Source organism: Dromaius novaehollandiae, chromosome 1, assembly GCF_036370855.1.
Source record: "Dromaius novaehollandiae isolate bDroNov1 chromosome 1, bDroNov1.hap1, whole genome shotgun sequence".
Taxonomy (NCBI): domain Eukaryota; kingdom Metazoa; phylum Chordata; class Aves; order Casuariiformes; family Dromaiidae; genus Dromaius; species Dromaius novaehollandiae.
In genome coordinates, this window is record NC_088098.1 from 106,115,047 (window position 1) to 106,132,296 (window position 17,250).

The following is a 17,250-nucleotide window of genomic DNA, read 5'->3' on the forward strand; positions in this document are numbered from 1 at the left end:
TGTTAGAGATGCCCTCCTAGGAAGATGCTGATGAACTAGGGAATGTCTCAAACATTGTTTTATGAGGAAGGAAGGGGAGATAGAGAAATACTGGTCATTTCAGCCCCCCAGAATTGAAATTATCCCAGCTTGCAAAACAGTTCTCTTTCCTTTACTTGGCAGGCTTTGAAAATGTTTGCCTGTAACTGCTGATGGGAGAACTACTGAAGGCCAGGCTCAGAAGTGGTAAGTTATTTTTTGCTATGTTATCCTAGATCTTTTCACCTCTCTTGAAGTGCCCTTACCCTTATTTGTTTGTTCCCATTTGCAAGGGAGCTACTGAAATCTCACCTAAGTTCTCTCAGCTGTATTACCCAGTGTTTTTACTAGTTTGGTGGGCAAGCTAGTAGTTTTTACTTTGGCACTTAGTGTGGTAATAGAGTGGAGAAACTAGGTTGGGGTACTGGAAATGTGGGTGACAAACAGAAAACAAAAGCAAGAAAAATTGCAAGTGGGTCGAAAGGGCAGAAGCACTGGCACTGTAATAGAAAGAATGGAAAGGGAAGAATAAAAAGACATATTGAAATGCATACAAAGTATATAGGCAAGGAAATTAGGGAGAACAGAGGGGGCAATACAGTGATGGATGAAAAGGTTGAAAAATAAATGTAGAGATAGATTTAAAAAAATTGAGTGAAAGGAGAAAAACTTCCATAATTGTAAAATTAACAGAGCGGACATTTCAATACTAAGAGTATCAAATGCAGAGAGTCCCAGAAATATCTGTTGTAATGACAGTGGGTCTGAAAGATGCACATGCCTTCTATGACCTGAAACTAAATTCTCACATTCATTGCTTGAAGTCTGCCTCATTGTGTTCAGAAAAAAAATCTAGAGGTAAGTTAAAAAAAATAGGCATATATTCAAAGATTTATTCAGGTATGTCAACAGAAGATGACAACATTACCTCTCATGTATGATAAGTACAATATTCAGCCATTGAAATACAATATAGAACCATTGCAGCATCTGAATACTATCATATTGTTGAAACACAGCCAAGAGAGAGCTTACTAGCAGCTCCTGAACTGCCTTTTAGAAATTAATCTTTTTTGAGTTTGGGAGGTGGAGAGAATAGGGAAAGGCTAAGAGTTTTATTTTAGAACAAAGAGAAACTTTTTTGCACTCAAAAGAGCTTTTTTTGGTGTGGGATTCTACTTTAGATTAAAAAATGTATTCATGGGGAACTTTAAAGGCAGTACATCAGAATTTGCTACATGGGTGAACTCATGAGAATTATTTGCAAATATATATCACCTAATATTTAATGCATGCCTTCAGAACTCCCTTGCTCTACGGGTCACTTTGTCTCTTCACTTTCCCCTTCTTCTTCCTCAGGCTTTTTTGCTACTAGTGCAAGCTTCAAGGATTTGTCCTGATGTTCCAAGTTTTGCACGTGTTCAGTTCAAGTACACCAAAACAAGTAAGTATGTAGAATTTTCCAACTCAGCTTTGCTAGCAACTTGATGAAAGCTTAGTGAAGCTTTTTGACTCATATTGAAAGCAATGAACCCAACCATGTCAACCAGATGCTTTACAGGGGAAAAACGCATTTAAAGTGGACTGTGATTTGGGGGATCCTGGAATTGAACTAGAACCAAATAGGAACTGGAGTGCTGGTTCAAACTAGTATTTTTATTTGAACCTAAATCAAGAAGTAACCATATTTGTATCCTAACTACTTGAACCAGAAATGAATAGTGGGGAACAGGAGAATTACTGTTTAAACTAAAGGTTCAAAATTCTTCTGTTCAGTACACAAACACACATATTAAAAAAGAAGAAAAAAGAAAAAAGGAAATAACATCCAGCAGCAACAAAACTGTACTAGATAAAGGCATCAAAAAGATGCCAGTATGCTGGTCTGTAGTGATCGTAAGTATTTTAAAGTAGTATACTGGCCTTAGAGATGGAAAGACTGGGCTGTGAATCAGTGGTCCAGGAGCTCATGCAGTCTAATTTCTTAGTCCTTTTCATGAGGGAATGTAGAAAATAGGTATTGTTCTTTGAGATAAACTTGCGCAGTTTGGCAGATCTCCCTGTTGTGAAATACTACTCATTTCTTGCTGCTAAATTGTGAAAATACAACCATGCTTGATTAGACTCTGAAACCATTCACCTAACCTTTACCTTGTTTACACATTTTATTCCTGTTGCAAGTTATTACAAAAGATGTGATTTAATCATAGGAAAGAATCTTCAAAGAACTAAAAAACTGTGCAAGTTCATCAAATATTACAGTGAGTCACTTGGTCCTATTAGGGAACCATACTGCTCCCATGCAGAGACATAACCAAAGGCTCTATTTTGAGAGGCATATTGCCATTTCCATAGGGGAAAGGGAAAGGGGGAATTACAGAATAAAAGATCACTGAAAACAATTCCAATAAACCCACAAAGAAGCATTATCAGCTTCTTTGGACTATAACTTCATAGCTAAAGTAATGAGAATAATTCTTTGAGGATGGTGATTTGCTGCATGCTCGCCCAGAATTAGTCTTTCTTAATAGAAGAACACCTAAGCAATGACACACAAATTTGACGCAGTTCAGGAAACTTGAGGTTAAATTTATGCTGGACATTCTTTGGAGTCTAAGACTGGAAAATATTAAGAATAATAGATATGAAATATTTCCTGGAGGTATGGTCTTATATAGAATATCTCTGAAATTGGCATACAGGCATGCATTTGTATATGATCATATGTGATATGCTTCATAGTGTGTGTTTTAGGTGAATGTGTGTGTGTAGGAGAATACAGAGAAGATGTACTACAAAATGTTAATTAACAAATAGGATAAAAACAATGAAGTTAGTATTTAAGAATTGAAAAAATGAAGTAGAAGAAAAACAAAGAACAAAAGGAGATTAGAAGGTGATACAAATAACAAGAATGCTTTAACTCCTTTGGTTAATATGAAGAGAAATTACTGTTCTTCCTGTAAGCTGCAGCTTTTAGAGGAAAACTGATTGGAAGAATGTGTACTTTCTGAAGGTTCAGTATGTTCGTACAAGAAAGATACTTTTTAGAAAAGAGAGAGACAGACAGACAGAGACACAAACCATATTGGTAGTCTTTAGAACATTAAAAAGGAACTTTCGATCGCCATATAGGAAGGACAATCAAATTATGATTGGCCTGAGTGATTACAGCTAGGCTTACCAAGATCATAATTCTTGCCTGACAGAAGAAGAATTAAATGCCATTAAAAGCACTCCCAGCAAGCCTGATGAAGTGACAGAAAGATATAAATAATGGAATATGGATGGCTCTTATGAACTGGCAACAATGCTGATTGGGTGCATTATATCCTTTCTCCTTTTGTTCATTTCTTTTTTAATTCAATTTAGTGAAAAAAATCAAAAAATTTGTATTTGAAAAATGATACTTTTTCTCTCCTACTTATTGTGGATAAACCAAAACTTTCAGAAGCAAAGTCAAAGCAACAATAGCCAGATCATAGACAAGATTCAGTGTTACAGAAGTAATACTGAACATATCTGACCTTGAAAGATCAGTAAATGACTTCTTAAAACACATGGGAAAAAGAGAAGGATACATAAGTGAAAGGATCCCCCAAAAGGACTGAACCAATTGCTGATTTATTGGTGGAGAAGCCACATCTCAATAAGAAGGAAAACATATTAAATTTGGAGGATGTCATAAAAATGTCATGCCCGAGCTTTATCAAATAAGAAAAAATATCTGTCAATCCCAGCAATATAAGTACAAGTAAAAAGGCCATTTTCAAGCCTCAGATTTATCATTTCACCACAGAGGTCCAATGTGGCAAAACAAATATTAGGAGACATGATTTGATTTATTCCAGCAAATCATTCTTAATAAAATAGTGAATTTACAGATTTTTTTTTCTTAAATTAAACCAGGATTCACATAGTAAGTTTTCATTTTAGGATGCAGTTCTTTTTCTTAATGTATCTAGTTTTACTAAATCTCAAAGTTGATGTGAACCAGACTTGCGAGCAAAAAAGCATCCAAACAGTTACTATTTCTTTATCTATTGGTGGTTTAACAAAACTGAACTTGAGTATGTTGAATGCAACTGAACTGGGGATTGAATTAAACCCAACTGTCTGTTTGCCTTCCTATATAAGGTAGGCAGCGTAGCAATTGTGCCAGGTTCCCTGTATTCCTTAATATATGGTTCGGCCTTTCCCAAAAGCAACTAAATTGCCTGCAAGTAAGATCTGTGAGGAAGTGAGAGGTTTTAGACAAGGATCTGCCATGAGCTAGCTGGAACAGCTGTGTTTCATTGAGGTTCATGTTATACAAGGCTAATGTTAGATTAATTAGCACTGTGGCTCTGGATGAAGCAGACTTCCATCACTCTCACTGGCTCTGAGGATATATAGAACAGTACAAGCAGGAACAGACAACACCTGAATCCCCATACTTACTCAAACTCTTAAAAAGATAAGCATTTGCAAGAATGGTCTACAGTTGTAATCAGCTAGTCTGGCTTCTTGCCTAACAAAGGCTTTGGAATTTCATTCAGCATTTCCTATAGTGGAAGTTACCATTCCTTTATTATAATGTTATCTGTATGGTATGAAGTCAAGTATAATGCTTTTTTATGTTTGTTTTGAATTCTTCTGGAATTTAGGAGTCACATTGCCCTAGAGATTGAAATCAATTGATGATAATATGTAATTATACAGGCAATCACTCTTAATTTACAGTCTTAAGGAGATAGCAGTTCCTTGGAAATCTCTAACTATATTTGTCACCTTCACTGTCGAACATTTTCATTCTCCTTCTGATTTGTTCTTTCTTCCGATTTTTGCTTCTGTCTATTGGATCATTTTATGCCTTTGTCAGTCAAATATGTTGATTCCAGTCTATTGTAGCGGAATTTATTTGAATTTGTTAAATATGTTTTATATAGCAGGATTAGCAGCATGTAAAATTCTTAGAAAAAAAAAGATCTCTAATTAACAATCACTTTGTGAAATTAATCTAGTATCAGTCACTCTATTTACAAAGACAGATATAACACACTTTGTATTGTGAGGATTTCCTTTATACTTACGATTGGGAGTAGTGGTTGACCACAAGAACCAGGGAAACACCAGATAGATACTGGAACACATGAATACTAGAAATGCAATTTTCTCCTCTCTGTCTCTTATTATTCATCTTAGGACTTAGTTGTATATTGCCTTCCATACTATGCATACAAAAGCACAGAAATTCAAATCTATTGCCCGCTAAAGTTGGTAGGAATCTTTCTGTTGACTCTGATGAGTTTTATATGACAACAACAGAGATCCCTAGTGAAAAGTGGTTTTTATGGATGGAACAAAAGTTTAAGTAAAAGACTTCAGAGTTGAGAGTGGTTGAGATGGAAAGGATCATAAAGTACACCTCAGTTCAGATATTTGGGTTGTCTTGGCTAAAATAAAAGCGAAGAGAAAAAATGTCAGAAAATTGTTTTCTTCTGATTAGAAAATTAAAATTATTGCAGTAAATATACAGCAGAGCAGGCCTCAGAATAACAAATGAAATAAAAATGCAAGTGAACTGCACAGAGGACATTCTACAGGAGAAATTAAGTCTCCAGTATAGATTAAATCAATTTCATGCACAATTTATTAGCGTTGTCACGGATCGCCTGCTCTAAGACAGAGCCTAGGTGAATTGAGTTGTTCACCTAGAGCAGTACATAGTGGTACTCTACAGAAAAAAATGAATGACCGTTAAAAATGGATATGTTGGGCAGAAGAGAAGAAGAAGAAAGGCAGCTTGAGAAGGGTGTTTGTACTTTGAAAGCTGCTAATTAGCTAACTACAGAAAAGTAGATTGCTAGTCATTTCCAAACAGGACTAGCTATGGTATCCAGAAAACCTCCAAGATATGTTGGTTTAAATTAATTTTAAGTAATTTCTACTACAGAAAATGTGGCTTAATCCCACATATAGCAGGGTTCAAAAATGTTATATGACTGAAACATAGACCTTCAAGCTGCCTTGAAGCACAGACGAATACAATTTGTTATATAGCATCATAATTTTACCAGAAAGGAACTCATTCTCTAAAGATTACATACCGAACTGGTTTTAAACCTGGTTTATGTCACACGGAAAATGAATTTTCTTGGCATCGTTCCACTCCCTGATGCATATTTATCCAAAGCACAGTCCTTGTCAAGGCCCAGAATTAGACGTGATTGACAGCCTCACCATTCTAGAGGGGCCCAGTAATGACATAGCATGGGCATTGCAGTGTGTGTCAGCACTGAAATGAAGTTGGGACAGACATTAGGGTAAATTTAAAAATAACTGCTGTACTGGCAGGCATATGCTGTAAAAATTATATTAAACTTGCTCTTACCTTTTTAAAGTGCTAACAACTATGGGAAAATAATGGAAGACTCGCACGAAACCCATGAAAGATTCCCTTTGATTTCAGATTTTTAGTGTTCTCCTTAGTGGGCTAGCACTACAGCAGTTCACCCACCCACAGCTGTTTTATACCATAGGGTGTGTACATAAAGGACTTTGTTTTTCTGGATTGCCTAACTGCGCTTTTCCGAGCACTCAAGTCAGGCAAGAAAGAGTTTATTCAAGATAAACAAAGTAAAACTACAGACATAAAACATAAACCGGAATCTAGTTCTTACCTTCCCTAGGAATGAACTGAGGATAAAGAGAGGAAAGTGACTCTTTCCCTCCCCTCCCCCCATCCCCCACTGCCCTAGTTTACCTATTGTGTTTTATAGTTAGAAGCTATTGCAGCAGTCACTAGGACCAGCGGTCCCTCACCAGTGTATTGGAGCCCCCTACATTAAGCTTCAGGCTGGAGCACAGTATGGAGACAAAACTTGTTGCCCTGCTGAATTACTTCCTTCTGTCCTTAGACAACCGAGCTGATCGCATCCATGCTTTTTCTGCTAGACCTTGCTGCTGTGTTTAATGCTACTGACTGTTAATACATCCACTCTGGCTCCGCCGGGCTTCCTCCCAAAGCCTGATGTGGTTATAGCTGTGTCGCGTTGCAGACTGTGGGCCTCACCACCGCTGACTGATCAGTGCAGACAATGGCAAATCCTGCTCTCTGGGTTTTAAGGCTTTTGCTCCTGCTTGGACCCACCTAAGAAGGTCCCAGCTCCTGATGCTAGCGCTCCCCTCTGCGTCCCTGTGCTGTGGGGCCAAGGGGGGCGGCAGAGCTGTGAGGTGCCCCCTCCCCAGCCAGCTCTGTCCCACAGCCCCAGCAAGGGGAGCTGGGATGGGGACAGTGACCAGGGACAGCCAGCGCCAGGAACGGGCAGGGCTGTGGTGGGGCCGGGGCTGAAAGGCAGCAGGGCCCGGGGCAGGGGGGCTAGCTGAGCCCCCGCTGTGTGCTGCCACTCCATGAAAGCCGCCCCCTCCACGTGGCTTCCCATATGCGCACGTTGGTTTCTACCTTTATCTATAAATATGTGGCTTTTTTTTTTTAATAAGGGCTAATATGTTTCTGTATATATGGCTGCTGGAAAGATGGCTCTTATTTAATAGTCTTCCTTTGAGTATAGTCAAGCAATGTTTTTCCTAATTGGGAATGACTACTTTTACTTCACAGGAAAATATTAGACTTGTTTACAGTAAATGAAAATGGCAAGCAGGTATTGCTGGTCATCAAAGACAGTCTCAGGGAATTCTGGAGGAAATTAAATTGTTTAATTATGATCATCTGGAGCCTCTGTGAGTCTGGGCTTGTTTTTTAATATAGGAAGGCATTACTACAGCCAAAGTGAATATCAAATAGAAAAAAAGGAAAAACATCGTTTATGTAAAAATGTCAGGAACAGAAAAGCATGGTAAACAGTAGTCATGCAGTATCATTTTCTATACTAACTTCTAGGTGAACAAATTGGTAATATGAATAACTATTACAACCCCACTTATATGATCACTGAATACAGGCTTAAAATTTATACATGAAATCACATGTTCCTGCCATAACATATTTAGCATTAAGATGTTCTCACTTTTCAATCCTTTCTTTCCTGTTCAAAAACTGACTCTCAGTCAAGGAAAGGAATAAAGGTGGGAAGGACTCCAGTATGTCTTCTGCTCCTTCATCCCTGCACCTGTGTGTGTAACCTTGCAAGACCCCAACTGCTGTCTCATTAATACTTTCAATTGCTATAACTCATCAAACTTTAAATTGACAGTAGTAGTACTGAGACCTGCTGCTAGTCAAAAAGCAGCAAGTTTCCTCTGAAAACTACCTGAATCGAGAAAAGAAAGAGCAAAAACCTCTGGCTTCCTATTTCAAAATACACCTACAAAAACAAAAAGTTCAGGAGGACCGAGATTTATGCAGACTTGTGCAGCTAAACAGCTTCAATCTGAACATGAAAAACCAAGCCCCCTGCCCCCTCAAAAAACAAAAAAACCCAATAACAAAAAAACCCCAAAAGCCTCCGAAAGTCCATATCCTGTTACTAAATAAAGTACTTACCAGTGTTTAGAGATTGTTGATAGCTAAGGACTGAGAATAAACTTCTTGCATTTCACTCACAACCACTTTTCATGTTCATAGATCCTTCCACCCTCCAGGTTGAAGTTTTTGTAAGCCAGAAAAACTCTTGGTAAAAATGAGGTCCTTATACCCTTTGCACTACATTTTTTTTAACATGTTCATCATTTCTTAATTTAATCAATTATAGGCAGTGTTGAGTTTTACCCAGGAAAAAATTTCACTGAGTAAGAATTTCAAAATAAAACAGGCTGAAAGTAGCATTCTAATACTAAAACAATCCTCTTATATCAAGTCTAGGAAAATAAGTATATAAAAGTATATGTCAGTTAAATCATATGTAAGGATAGAGTGGCACATGAGCCTGTCCTTTAACAATTTGCTACCTAGCTATCACATCCTGAGAATTATCGGAAAGGGAGAGAAACAGTCAACAGAATTATTCTCTGCTCACTAAGTTCTCTTTAATTAGGAAGATGAAATCCATGTCCACAGCAACTGGCTAGATCAGATTCGGGAGTGAGGGAGGAGTCCAAAGCACTGAAAAGTACCTTGAGATTGTGCTTTGTGCTGGAGAGACTCAACCTGATAAAAGGTGCATTCTGCAGCCATCATATGATTTGAGACTTGGTGTCCTCTCTGTCAGCTCTCTCTCACGTGACTCAGTAAATATGTCTCCCTTATGTCTTGGCATATGAGAGAGACATCCTGATATTTATAAAGAGAAGGCAATGGGACAGAAATAGGTGCCTAAATTTACACCTAGGCTCAACTATTTCTCTGAAATGGTGGATAACTTCTTTTCCTCTCCTGGTTTGGTTCTATGCTGTCTTTAACATTTCTAACTGTCATATTTGTAAGGATTGCTGAATATTATGTTTTGTAAAACTTCAAGTTACAAATTTGAGTTTTAGAAAAGCAGCTCAGTCTGAGTTCCTGTGAACTGAGAAGTACCTCCTCTATTGGTGAAAATTGACACAGCTGCAATGACTTGTTGGAACGATGCGAAATTCTTCAGCTTTGGATTTGACTTTAAAGTTACTGGGTTCATTCTGTGGACTCAGCAAAAAGTGAGCTTTGCACATTCACAGACAGAATATTAATGCTCTAGGTCTGTTCCTCAAACCTGTGAGAGTGTGAGGAAATCTGAACATGCCAATCTTAACATGCATGGCTGGGGTTTTCATGCTTCTCTTTCACAGTGATATATTGCAAGTTACAGTTAGAAGGCCAGCTTGGATTTTTAATCTAAAGCTAACCCTGCTCCAGAAGAAGAAATCTAGGATCCTTGTATAAACAGTACTCTTAAACTTTAGAGAAGTGTTTGTTCTTCACCAAATCAACCCTCTGCGTGACAATGGAGGAAAAATGAAAAGGTACAGATTAGGATATACCATATTCTTCTTTTTAAAACAGTGTTAGTTTTCCTCAAAAGTCTAGAGTTCTTAAAGCAGTCCTGCTATTCTGAAATGGGAGCCCTGCAATTAACAGATTCTTTAGCCATATGTGTATATGCCCCCCACAAGCATATCCACATACACATGTATTTGTGTGTATTTATACATACATATACATATGGCTATAACAAAAGAATAAGTCCACAAGCTACATTTTAGAGTTAGTGTTGTCCAGTGGCAATGATATAGTGCTTTAAAGGGGGACTGGAAAAGTGTTTAGATTGGCATTTTTTATTTTATTTCTGTACAGAAAATCACACAACTTCTTTGAATAACAATTATTATTTTGACAAATTAAAACAGGAAAAAATATCAGGGACCACTGTTATACCTAATTTCTAGTTATTCAGCTCTGGCATTAATTTTCTGTCATGTCTGTCTTCAATTTAACTATCAGGCATAGTATTCTTGCTTTTTTCCTGAAGCATGCTGAGTTTTAGCACAGTCCCCTTCCTCTGCTCCTTTATCACAGTACGAACCTACAATGGTGGCTAGTCTTCTGTGTCAGCCTCTTTTTCTTTTTCTTTTTTTTTTTTTTTTTTCCCTGTTCTTAATGACAAAATTATCATTCCCTTTCTTGGCTTGTCTTAGAATCCAGAGTAATGTCACTTGGGCCTCGGGGGCTGTTGAGCAGTAGCAGCGGGTATGAGCTGAGGAAGTCAAGGTAACATTAGCAATCGTGCCTGGCTTTATAATAGTAGCTTCCTCCTCCAGGATTTGTCAATTTTGATTTTGCAGTTCAGTCAGCAATGGCATGTGCTGTTTGCCTCCTGTCCGTTCCACAAAATAAAGGGAATCATTTTCTCTTCCAGGTGACAAGACTGAAAAGGAAACCTCTACATCTGCTTTCATGGCTTGATGTGCAAACTGCTTTTTTTTTTTTTTTTTTTTACTTTACAGCTGTGATGACCTTCTGAGTTTAGGAGTATTTGGAATCTCTGGATAATTTAATAATGGACAAATCGTACTCCCACTTACTTCTTTTCAAAGCTTGTATTCTCACTGAAGTTTTCTGTTGTCTTTTCACTACCTGCAGAGGAAAGTAAGGGGGGTGGGGAGAAGAGAGGTGGGAACAAGAAGGGAAGGACAAGTTTTATTTGTGACTGCAGGGGAAAGTCAGTCAAGGGGAATGAATTGGAGGCTACAGGTGATCTTCCTGAGAGCTTGGTTCCCACTGGAAATACCTTTACCACAAAAGTAAGGAGGAGGATGAAAAAAATATTCTGTGGTAATCTTGGAATGTAGCACAATGCCAGAATGTGAAGAAAGTGGTTGATTTCTGAGCCAGAGCTGGTAGAGGAAATAGAACCTAGTACCAAGATCTCTGCTGTCCAGCTATGAATCTCTGAAGTGCTCAAGTATATTCTCCTGCGTACAATGACACATGAGCATGGCTTTGCTGTTAGTCACTGCCCCTTTTTCAGAGAGTTTGCAACAAACGAGCTCAGTTACTTAGCTGTGGGATTGCTGTCAGAGCATGTGAGCATGTTTTGAATTCTTCTTGTGCATACAGTCTGCAAATGTGTGCCAGATAATTTTGGCTGATTTGAAGGTATTTCAAAGATGTAAATAGGGCTTGCATGGGCTATAAGGAGTTTGGCGTGAATCTGGGTTTTTTGTTGTTGTTTTTTTGACTTTTCTTTTTCCAGTACACATGGTGCTAATTAGCCACAAAACACTTGCCCCTGAGAATGCAAATTGTAATTTTAGTTCTGGGAATGTTTTCACATTCACCAGCTCACACGTTGTGCAGTGACTCACCAAAATGGATTGTGTTAGTCATTTGATGCTTCAGCTAACAAATATGAGAAAACATGGATTATTTTAACAATGGTTAAATGAACATATGTAAGCTTTTCTGTAGGAATAAAAGAGATTTAAAAATATGTTTTTATTTTCATTTTGCAAAAATGAATAAGATATTGCCTCTATGGGGAATCCTGATTATTTGGGATAAATACAAAAAATTTGGAAGCTTCTCCAGAATTTTTTCTATAGTTTGCAGTATGTTCCATTCATTCTTTATGCTTTCTTTTCTCTCAGAACTACTTCTCCTTTATTGTTCAGATGTAATTAGTTAGAGGAGGATACTTCCCTCTTTTAAGAATATTGGCAAAAATATCAGTACAAAGGTTGGATTGTTTTGTAATTAATAGTAAATTATTGTCTTACCTTTGTTTCTCCACATCAGTGGTAGAATTTTCCTTAAAAGCATTAATATCTGCAAAATATATATTCTATGTAAGCTTTCAAATTAAAAAAAAAGAGAGACAGAGACAGAATGATTTATAAGGTTAAATTTCCTGGAGGAAAAACTTCCATCCTGGGAAAAAGCTATAGCTAAGTTCCAGGGTAACCTGGACCACATCATGCTTTTAGGGAAGTTGAAAAGAATTTGAATCAAACCAGTGCCTATAGGGCTTTGTTTTTGTTGAAGGAAGGTTATATGGTGTTTGTCCCAAGGCAGACTAATTTCAGTAGACCACGTGCATTTTCTCTGAGAGGTGTTTGGAAAATGTAAGATAATATAATCAAATTCTGATCTAAAAAGCATCTGTGTAAATCCAGGTAATTCTGAAAGAAAAGAATGTATTTCATTTTGTAATAACTGAAAACACAATGTGGCCTTTTAACTGTAGGAATGAAATAAACCTTCTTGCTCATCTAAATCCTTCTCCAGAACAACTATGAATTATTCCATAGTAGAATTAAGACTTTTGTGATTCAAAATAGCTAAATACTACCTGGCTCCAATACAAAAATCAGTGCAGGAAATAATATGTGACAGGTACCAGCATAAGTGTTTATGGGCATCTAGAAAACATCTTAATTTTTTGGCAGGCAAGTATGTTAGGGAGGAATCCCAGGTGTTAGAAAGTAATGAAAAAATATGTTTATGAAGTACTAGAGACTTCTGTAAGGTTTATTCTTAAGACAATCATGTTGACCTAAAAGTGTTCATCTAGAAAGCAAAATCTATACTGTTACAGCAGACACTATAAAAATGTAAATGGAGCTTGAAGCATGCTTTATTCATGAATTTCTCAAACTACTGAGACCTTAAAGTAACAAAGCTAAAATAGTTCCCTGTTTAAAAAGCTAAAAGATGAAATATGTATTTAAAATAATAAATTATACATAAATGTGATTTATAATTTATTGGCTATAAAAGTTTTATCACAGAAACAAGGAGAATGGGATATATGTAAATACAAAAAAGCAAAGTAAACACTTGCATAAGCCTGGTGCAGAGAAGAGAGTGCACTTGGAACTTTTAAAACAAAATAGCTGCAGTCTAAGAGACACTTATGAAATGGTAGAACTCAGGGTATTTTTTCCATTAGGAACATTTTTTTTCTGCTTTGGTAGTAAGCTGCGATGTTCTCTGACATGCAGTGACGGTGTTGATCCAGTTCTATAACACTGTGTTAAGCAGAGCAATGTGTACATTAGCTAAAATAGCCAGTCCCTTATTTGTTATATTCAGGTAGCCAAGTCCTGATTTCACTCTGTGATTTTTATAACGCATCTACCTGACTTACGTGTCACAGGCTTGGCAGAGCTGCATATTTAATAGCAAGGGATGTCTGAGGATTAGAGACTAGAAAAGAAGAAACATTTCGGACTTTCTAAACCAACCGCACTAACCTGTGAGCAGGGCTGATGTACAGCGTTAGTGTCACTCAGCACTCGGTTTTCCTCCACTTAAATACAATGAAAATATGGGCTACATCTAGGTCTATTTAAATATATGAATAATTAGGAATTTAATGGGCTGTGTTGTTTTGATTCATTCAAGATTAGTTGTTAACTGTAAGAAATTGATTACATTCATGACTCTACTACACATCCATTTTGGCAATGAGTGCAGAAAACACAGACAAAGCTGTTAGCAAGCTTGCTAATAATGCTATCAACTGTATCCCAAAGAATATGCTGATTGCTCTACTTTACGGAACCTTCTGAAGTTATGCAGCTGCCAAGACTGTACAGAAATGAAATTAATAAATAAGAATTTCCACTTGGAAATTTTACTCTTGAGCTCATTCCTGTTCAAGACTAAAACAGAGATTGCCAGGTACTTCTGTTTTCCCTCATCATTCCAGTAACTTAACATGAAGCATTTGAAGCATGAGCTGGGCTTCTGGGGTGAATGATACAGTTTACTGAAAAAATGCCTGATGGCAGGGCTTAGCAGAAAAGGAAAAAAAATCAGTGTTTGATAATTTTGTATTTTTATACATGTATTTTAGACTGGAGGTTAATGGGTTAAATGTTTGGCCTGCTGCATTGCAAACAGAGGTGACTAATGCTAACTGGATAATGAATAGATCAAAAAATAAAGTTTGAGAGGATCACAATATTTCAATCAACTTATATTTAATTAAAGGTTGTGGGTTTAGTAAAGAACAATGGAGAGATGGAATGGGAGGATGTTCTAAAAATCTAAAATATTTAGTTTTGACATGTTCAGAATTGTACTGCCTGCACTGTACTTCTATTTTTTCTCCTAAGAATTACTTATTTAAAAATATATATAAAATTAAAACAAATACTTATTTTTGTTGAATTAGTTGTTTCAGGTTAGACCACAACAAATTCAGTTTTGTGTATTTCAGAAAAATTCTCAATTTTTTTTTCTGATTTGACTTGATTCAAACTATTTTCAGAATCTTTACCTTAGCCATTGAAGTAAAATGTCTATTACTTATTGAGCTCTAATTATGTATCTAATTACAGATTTCTTCTCTGAGAGGCACTTCATTCTATCTTCTCCCTCTTTAGTCTTTTCTCTCACTTTTTTAAGCCCAACTCCATGCATTCGCTGAAATAAATACAAGTTTAAATATGAATAAATTTAAGTCTTTTTACTTAATTTTATTTTGATTCTTCAGTTAGTTAGACTTCATTGCTTAAGGAAAAGGAGAGCTCCCTTCTGATAACCATTCTGTACAAATGTGTACAAGCAGCACAAATACGTGTTTTTCACTTTCCTGAATGCACTTCTTCCTGCTCCGTCTACCTGGTCTTTCCTTTGTTTTTGCCTTTCTTTGTCCATTTCCTTTTATCCTTAAATCTGTATTTATACCTATCATCTATAATCTCCCTCGTTGGGGTTCTCTGTTTTCTTTCTCTTGCTGATCTCCTCCTCTATGATGTAAAACCATAGTTGTTTTCTTTTCTGAATGTGAGAGATGAGTAATAAAGCAGGAGGACTTGAAGTATTTATTTTTATGATCACTTCAGATATTAGAATCCATAACAAGGCAAACACCTTAGTAAAATATCCTTCAAAACAAGTCCAGTACTAATAAAGAGTATTTGCCTCTGGAAAAGGTGTAGATAGCAGCAGCAAGCAGCAGAGTTGACAACTGAAAGTTGAGATTTAGGGAATACTAGAATTTTAAAAAATATGGGAGCTGACTTAGGTTAATGTGGCAACCAAGCAGGAGGATCTTCGGAGATCCTTGAGAGCCTTAGCCTGGTTGCACAAAAGCCCTGTCCATCTCCAGCAGAACAAAATGTTAAACGGAGCAAATACCAGGCATACCAGGCAAGTATTATATAGTGAGATGAAGATTGTCTCAGTGGCTCTCAGATGTTTCCTTCTTTCTGTTAACTCTCCTGGTTAACAGGAGGCGTCTTTCTCTGGTTTTTCATTACTTTAATTTTCTCTTTTTGTGTCTGTTGCTGACCCAGAGGGAGACTGTTTTGTGTATCACATGTGGAATAGCATGATTAATGCTAAACTATTAGTAAAACAGTGAGCACTTTAAATATTTTATCCATTTTAATTCACAGTGGAACAGAAAGAAAGTCACTTAGCAAAACCTAACTATGTGAAGCTAGTGCCTGAACATTTGCTAGAATGTCTGCACCATCTTTTTAACTTAGCCAGTTCTTTAGACAGTCTAGTCTTTTTTTAACCGTCCCCCATTAATGTTGCTAAACAACCCCTTTCTTTCATGTGCTCCTCAGATGCCTGTCTCAGACTGTATTTAATTTCATTCTTTCTTTGAAAGGCTGTAATCTTGTTTCTCTTTACTCTGTTACAGCTGTGCAAATTTAAATTAATTTACTTTCTCCATAGATTTACGTGGCCAAGAATAGAATTTCATCACCCAGAAATGTTTGCTTTCCAACATTTGGGCAGGGCAGCCAAAGGCAGCTGATGAATACCAGGTAATTCTGGGCATCTGGCTATTTCATTTATGCTCTTAAATGGGAGTTGAGCTCCTTAGTAAAATTTGCTGATCACAGAAAGCACTATTAGTACTGCCTGTAGATAAGGTACATTTGTCTTTGAAACTTTGCCGCTTTTAACTGTTAGAGATAAAGCTCTTTAGACAGTCTGGTCCCTGAAGTGGAATAAATTAAGTACCTGAAATACAACTTCAGTGAAACCCCTGTAGTATTGACCCCTTGAAGTTTTCTGTTTTCCACTAAAATGTATTACCATCAAGGCAGAAGTTTCTTCAGAATCTCTACAACATATTGTCTTCGATTTATTATATACTTTATTAAGGAAGACAAAGGGAAGGGCCCCAGTTTTTTGATTTTTCCTAATATTTCTCACTAAAGCCTCTTTCAGTGATGTAAAGCAGGAAGAAGACATGGCAGGATCAAAGAGTGAGAAGGTGAAGAAAAGAGGGGAACAGGGATAAGAGATGGGAGATGTAGAATGCAGTAAGAATTTTAGTAGGTGGAGACCTAAGAAGAATAGTGAGATAGGAAAGAATAGTCTCAGAGAGGATATGAGGATAAGCTGTTTATCCCCCATCATCTTTCCCATGAGAAACAAAAGGTGGTGTCATTAGTGCTTACTTCTTTGCCTAGGATGAATCCAAGAATTACTGAATCTTGACAATTCTTTATCGTGTAACAAACAACTTTAAAATTTCAGTAGGAAAACGTGTCTCTACTCTTTGCTGGCTGTGGGTTCCTGGCTGCTATTCTTACCACTTATTGATGTAGTAATAGTCTGTTCTCTTAGTCTAAAGGCATTGGTCTTTCTAATTATTAACAGAGAAATAGAAAAAATAAGGTAGTACGGTTTTTCCTTTTAGAATCTCTCTATTTTAATCAGGTTTAGTTTATTGGGAAGTTAATACTTCCAGAAATATATTAACAAGTATCAAAGCTGAAAAGTCAAGTGCTTTTAAATAAGACAGAAGCATGAAAGTTGTTCTTTTGTCTTTTTTGAATCATACCTGCACGGTAGGCTATTGTTTTAATGACATGGTCAAGTTCACTTTTTCTCATAGTGTCTCA